Raw genomic sequence first — 7,047 nt, forward strand, 5'->3', positions numbered from 1 at the left:
CAAAGTTGTAATAGAACAAGAAGTGCGCACCCTTTTTATTCTGGCCAACTCGGCTACTCATTCACACACTGACTGCCATGGCAAAATGATTTGACAGTTGAAAAATCTCCCCGGGCATCCACGGCAATCACAGTCTTTCAAGTTTCCCCATCCTGTTACCCTGCGTTGTTTCTCGAACATTCCGGCTTGTCCACAGAGACCTGAAATGGGGCTACCACGGCCGCTGGGGACATCATGTAAATTTACAGTAGTCTTTTCAACAAACTTGTCTTGTAAGAATGAGCGCTGACATCACCTCTCAGCATCTGAGTGGGTGACAAGCGACGGAAGCGTGTGGGAGTGGATTACTAATGTGTTTTGTCTGCCTTCTCAGCCAACAAACCGCTAATTATAGTTGTCTATGAGGTGCTTTCAAGGTCATAATTCAGGATGACCTCTCAGAGTTTTAGAATAGTAATACTACAAAATATATATATATCTTACTTTAATGTTGTACCTTTTTGTGTGTTTGTGTTGGCCTCTATAATGATACTCAAAAGTGTGCTATTAACAAATGTATAACTTTATCAAGTAAACATAACACAAAGTCTCACGACGTTAATCCTGATGTCAATGTGAATGATTCAAAACTCAACGCCAGAGTCCAAAAGAAAAACCCACTGTGAAAAGCAAGACCACCCTCTTGTGTAGAAAGGACGTCATCACATGGAGGACATCCCTCAGGAAAGTTATAATTGCTAGATAATTTATACGTAGATAATGTCATAAATAAACACACAAGAGATATACAGCTCGCCAGCTAGCCAGAGCTAGCTAACTAGCTAGTTAGCAGGGGCTAGCTAGCTCTAAATAGCTAGCTAGAAAGATACTGTAGAATGGTCTTTAAAATCTGTGTGGAAATATCTAAAATAGATTTTTTTTAAATGAACAAACAATCCAATTTGGGAGTATATATGGTGAAAAATAACGTGAGGAAATGTGTAACCATTAAATATAATCAAGTCACTGCAGCTTTGTCATCTTTGTTTCAGTGTGAACGTCCGTCACTTGTGCCATACAGCATTCTTATACAGTATTAAGAAATTACCCTGTACAACCATGACACTTCACAGGACCATAACTAGGACTGTGGGGTGCAGGGAGTCTCTCAGTCCAGCAGGTAGCGCTGTGGTTAAAAAAACAAACAAGTGGGACTTGTTCAAACGTGTGGAAATAAAGTTGTCCAGAGCGGAGCAAGAAAACTGAGCTCCTCTCGAGTTAAGTTGTCTCCTTGGTAAGTACGAGCATGGGGTGCTGTAGCAATGGGGACTATCCGCATTAATGAATGGGCTAAAATCCATTTTAAAAGAGATTGAGGGCAGTGAGTGAGGCAAATGGAGGAGACAATATCGATATTTACGAAGGAAACACTTTTTATCCAAGAGGAGACTGAAAATTTTGCCATGTCTCCTCAAAATTAACCACGGGAACATAAATTTTCAGGGAGCTCGCTGTCAAATACTTTTAAGTACACCGCCCCGTCATCAAGTTCCAAGCTTTTGAGTGTGTTGCATGATCATGCAGTGCACCATTCCTCTGCTCTTTCCACGAACCTGTCTGATCACATCACTGACATTTCTGCATGGACACATTTACACACGAACAGACATTTGCCAGACGCTTTGTTAAGCTGTCAGACAGCAAATGCAGCGGTGGCGGTGTGCCATTCAAGAGATAACAAATCTGGATATTGGAAACGAGGATGTCTCCTAATCCTGGTGGGGGGAAAATGAGCTGTCTATCAATGCTGTCTGATCGGAGAGGGCTGTCTCTTTTGTGTTTATGAAATGCCACGTGACAGGCACATGTGCGCACACAAACGCAAAACGTATTCATATCCACACACGGAAAGATTGCAAAAATAATCACAACAGCATCTGAATTGAAAGGGTGGTGCCACAGACGCACACAGTTCAAAGAGATGAAATGAACGTGGGTTGTCTACGGTTGTGTCATAATAAGACAGAAAAACAGGAGCATGCAAACACTCCCTGTGTGGAGTTTGCACCTTCTCCCTGTGCCTGCGTGGGTTTTCTCCGGGTACTCCGGTTTCCTCCCACATTCCAAACACATGCGTGGCAGGTTGATGGGACACTCCAAATTGTCCCGAAGTGTGAGTGTGGTTGTTCGTCTCTCTGTGCCTTGCGATTGGCTGGCAACCGGTTCAGGGTGTCCCCCGCCTACTGCCCGAAGACGGCTGGCATAGGCTCCAGCAAACCCCCCTCCCCCCGCGCGCCTTAGGAGGATAAAGTGGATCGTAAAATGGATGGATGAATGGATACTTGCTAACTATATATGTATATTTTTTACAGTAATGTTAAAGTAAGGGCGGCCCGGTAGTCCAGTGGTTAGCACGTCGGCTTCACAGTGCAGAGGTACCGGGTTCGATTCCAGCTCCGGCCTCCCTGTGTGGAGTTTTCATGTTCTCCCCGGGCCTGCGTGGGTTTTCTCCGGGTGCTCCGGTTTCCTCCCACATTCAAAAAACATGTGTGGCAGGCTGATTGAACACTCTAAAATGTCCCTAGGTGTGAGCGTGGATGGTTGTTCGTCTCTGTGTGCCCTGTGATTGGCTGGCAACCGCTTCAGGGTGTCCCTTGCCTACTGCCCGAAGACAGCTGGGATAGGCTCCAGCACCCCCCGCGACCCTAGTGAGGCTCAAGCGGCTCGGAAGATGAATGAATGAATGAATGTTAAAGTATGACTTAGTCAGGTCTGTAAATGTAAAAAAAAGCACCAAAAAATCTGTGGAAAAAAATCAGTGAAAAAGCAAAGCCATGAAAGATGAACTGTGTCATAGCGAGTCATATACAGTATATCCATATATTTAACACACATCGAACATTATTTTTACTCCATTTTATTTCATGAATGTTTTTTTTTTCACTGCAACCTATGAGTGTGTGTCATGACATCCTGACAGCTGTGTGACCCCGCGTGAAAATTGTGAATGGACGTTACCAGCAGCACTTCCTGCTTTGTCCCACACATAATAATAGCTAATTGTGCCAAATAAACACACGCCAATGCAGCTGCGCGTGTTTACACTGTGCTAAAACAATGTTGGCTCACATGATTCATTTCCCCCCACTGCTACTCACAAAATGTGAGCTGGTGAAAAGCAGCATGGGAAAGTCTGCCCAAATTCAATTCAAAGCAATTCAGCTGTTTCCCTGCCCCAAACACATTGACATTCCCGCACCCGCACAAGGGTTAGACTGTATCCGTGTGTTGAACCTGCCGTGACAGCCACTAAAAGTGCTCTGGTATGAAGATTCTTTGGATGCTATCTACTGTATAGCTGACTGCGGTGCAATTCCCGCTCCGACATGTTACGTGATAGACAGATTGTATAACATCCATGGCTGTGGTTGGGAATTACTTTTGTTGGGGCGGGGAAATGCGAGCCTTAGAAGCCAATCTTGCATAGCAATGTGAAATTTGGTAAGAAATTGTATAATGAGTAGACCCACAAAAAAAAGTCACACAGCACTTCAAGATTTCATTTTAGGGCCATTTCCAAGTGTCTGTCCTTCAGTGGCAACCTTCCATCCATCCATTTTACGATCCGCTTTATCCTCACAAGGGTTGCGGGGCGTGCTTGAGCCTATCCCAATTGTCCTCGGGCAGTAGGCGGGGGACACCCTGAACCGACACCCAAAGACGAACGACCATCCACGCTTACACTTGCACTGAGGGACAATTTTGAGTGTTCACTGAGCCTGGAAACCAGAGTACGCAGGGAAAACCCACGCAGGCCCGGGGAGAACATGCGAACGCCACATAGGAAAGCCTGAGATTTTTTTTTCTTCAGGTTTGAACTACTTATATTAGACGGATGCCGAATTGTAAACAAAATAATAAATGAATAAGGGTTTTGGGTTTTTTTTTGTTGCATTCGGCAGAACATGGTGGGAAAAGTTTGATGACTCACCCCCCCCCCCCAAAAAAAACACCAGCAAATTGTGACACCTCAGTTTTAATTCCACGTTGCCACATGAAATTTGGTCGAAATGTCAATCATGAGCAACAACAGCAAAAAACTCTCAGTGTTCCAAACACACAGGGAGTCGTGCTGTTTTTGCTTTGATGAGCCCATTTTAAGGGCCATTTCCAAGTGTTCTTCAAAGACCAACTCTTCCTGGAGATTTCGTCTGATTGCTACCAGATTCGAAGCTTCCATGCACAGCAGGATGACGCTAAACACGACAATTTTTTTTTAAATTTTTTTATGCGTTTGTGGTGCATAGGCGGCAAGGTTTTTGGACTTTCCTGCAAAAAAACGCTTTGGGGGCTGAATTCTTAAAGCATGGGATGCACTACTGAACAAACATTGCCGCGATCCTCCGCCGACATGAGATAACCAAATTTAGCATCGCCCGCGTGGCTTGTATGTGGATGAAATTTGGTAAATATCAGACAAAAGCTGGCTTTGTTTCAAAGCGGGGGTGTCAAACTCATTTTTGTCCCGCGCCACATTTAATGACTGCTTTCCTTGGACGGCCGTCATGATTGTGGAAACATGTAAAGAGGTCAAGAATAATGGTTCATTCAACAATTTTTTAATTGTCATGAGATGTTTGGCAACAAGAAAATGTTTCTAATATCTCGCTTATTCATCACATATGAGAAGTTGACATTTTGGAACAGATTTTAGCAATCATCTGAGAAGTTGACATGTTTGATTTGCTTTTGCGGCAATAAAAAATGATGTGGCGGGCCAGATCTGGCCCCCGGGCTTTGAGTTTGACACCTGTGTTGAACTGGGTACTCCAAACGAAAATGACCCACTTCCTTTTTTTCCATTCTTGAGATTTTTTTTTGTGGGTCGACTCATGATAACCATGCCTACCAAAATTGCATATAAAACGAGCTTTCCGTGCTCACTTTTTATAAACGCAACGTAAATGTTCACCAGTAGATATGGATTCATCAAATTTTGTATATGATTGCTCATCATTGACCTTTTTGTGACTCAGTTCTTGAGCTTTTTTTTTTGTGGGTCTACTCAAGATCGAGCACCTACCAAATTTCATGTCGCTAAAATTTCAAAATGCCCTTGCATTTAATTCTGCAGTTCTATCTCATGTTGCGGCTTGTGTGTTTACACTCAAACCAAACATCCATGAGAATAAAGAGTAAAACGAGTGCTGAATACATGGGCGGTACAGCCTGACAGGTCTAGACAGGCGAGAGCAGACACCCATCACAACTGTCTGTCATCGGGACGCCCACAGTCTTCTCGCTACCTCCCAACAACTGAATGACGTGCCAGCGGTGTTGCGCCTTTCTTGCCACAAACAACAAGACTGATGACTGGCGGAGCTGCTCTGTTACAGTGACTCAAAGATGATGATGTTAGCCTGTCTGGGTTGGAGACAGGTGTGTGATGGATGGAGGCGAGCGGCGATACGCCTCACTTACCTGAAGTTCCGCCAAAACTCAGAGCCGCGTTGGAGATGACATCAGACATCCCAAAAACTGGATTCCTAGCAACATGAGTAGTACAACTAGCACATTGACTTTTACTCTTAAACCAACGATCAAACAAAATGAATTCTACATTGTATTTTTTTTTTTAAAACAGCCACGTTAGCTTCGTGCTAACAATAAAAAATGCCACAGAAGGAGTCATGACGTTTGAACAACAACAACAAAAAAGACGAAACAAATGTAGACATAATGTGAACAATATTCAATGTGACGGGCATCTGTTCTTGATCCTCTGCAAAGAACAACGGATATTACTGCGGCTTACTGAGAATTTTAGATGTATATCCGTATGTCCTGTATTATACTGCTACAGAAAACACAAACAAACATTTTTATTATTTGTTTATTTTACCTCACTAAATCCAACAAATGCGATTCAAAAATGTTACATCAATAGTAGAGTGAACATTTTATTTATTGTTTAAGGTAATCCAATTCCACAGACAAAAATGAATGATTACTTCATCGTGAAAACAGTTTTTCCATCAACGAATGACCTGCCCCATCTGGTCATTCTATCAAATGTGACCTTTAACCCGCAAACGTTTTTTCCACCAGTGACTCACGCTGCAAGTGTAGCTCATGTCGTGGCAGACAGAGGTAAATGCTGAATAATTAAATCCTTTTTGTTGTTGTTGTCGTGCTGGTCAAGTGCAGCTGAACAGGAAGGCAGAGAACTTCTCAAGTTATCGTTCCTCGGAACAGGATGTCATTTGCTCGCAGCCTGTGTGGTGTGTGTGTGTGTGGGGGGGGGGCTGGTCAAATGACGGCAGCAACAAGTACAAAGGACAAGTGGAAAACGAAATGGCTGCAATCAAATTGGGGCAAATCAGGGCGTGTTCCACCGGAGCACTCATTATTAGCGTGTGGCATCAGAAAATGACATTAAAGTGTGACATCACTGAATGACAACATCGCCTAAGTATTGTAGAGTGACATTGCAATTGCAGTTTTTTGTGCACGTAGAGGGGAACATATTATGGTGAATTTTTGGATCCTTGAATTTGGGGGAAAGGGAAATTCCTTGAACCCTTGAAACTTAAAAAAAATATATATATATATATATATATATATATATATATATATATAATTTATAATATAATATAATAAAATATATATAATATTTATATAATATATATATATTATCTGAAAAGGGCAAAGAGAAAAAGGATTGAATGACATCAGATAATATTGAAAATGAAATTCTCTTTTATTTTATTTTGGCGACTTTAAGTTTAGTTTTCTTTGGAGTTGACCCACAAAAAATTCTCAAGAACCCAAGCCCTTAAAAAAAAACACTGAAGCCAGAAAACAAAAACACTCAAGCCAGAAGTTTTGGTTTGAAGTGATTGTTTTAGGGTTGTTTGTCTTGATAGTTGCGCCCCAAAATTGTTTAGAAAAATTAGCCCCTGAAGCCAGTTTTACTGAGCAGCATGAAATTTGATGGATATATCTATCATGAATAGACCCACAAAAAAAGTCTCAAGAGCCCAAAGCTGGAATCGAAGTTTACACTGT

This window comes from Hippocampus zosterae, chromosome 8, assembly GCF_025434085.1.
Source record: "Hippocampus zosterae strain Florida chromosome 8, ASM2543408v3, whole genome shotgun sequence".
Taxonomy (NCBI): domain Eukaryota; kingdom Metazoa; phylum Chordata; class Actinopteri; order Syngnathiformes; family Syngnathidae; genus Hippocampus; species Hippocampus zosterae.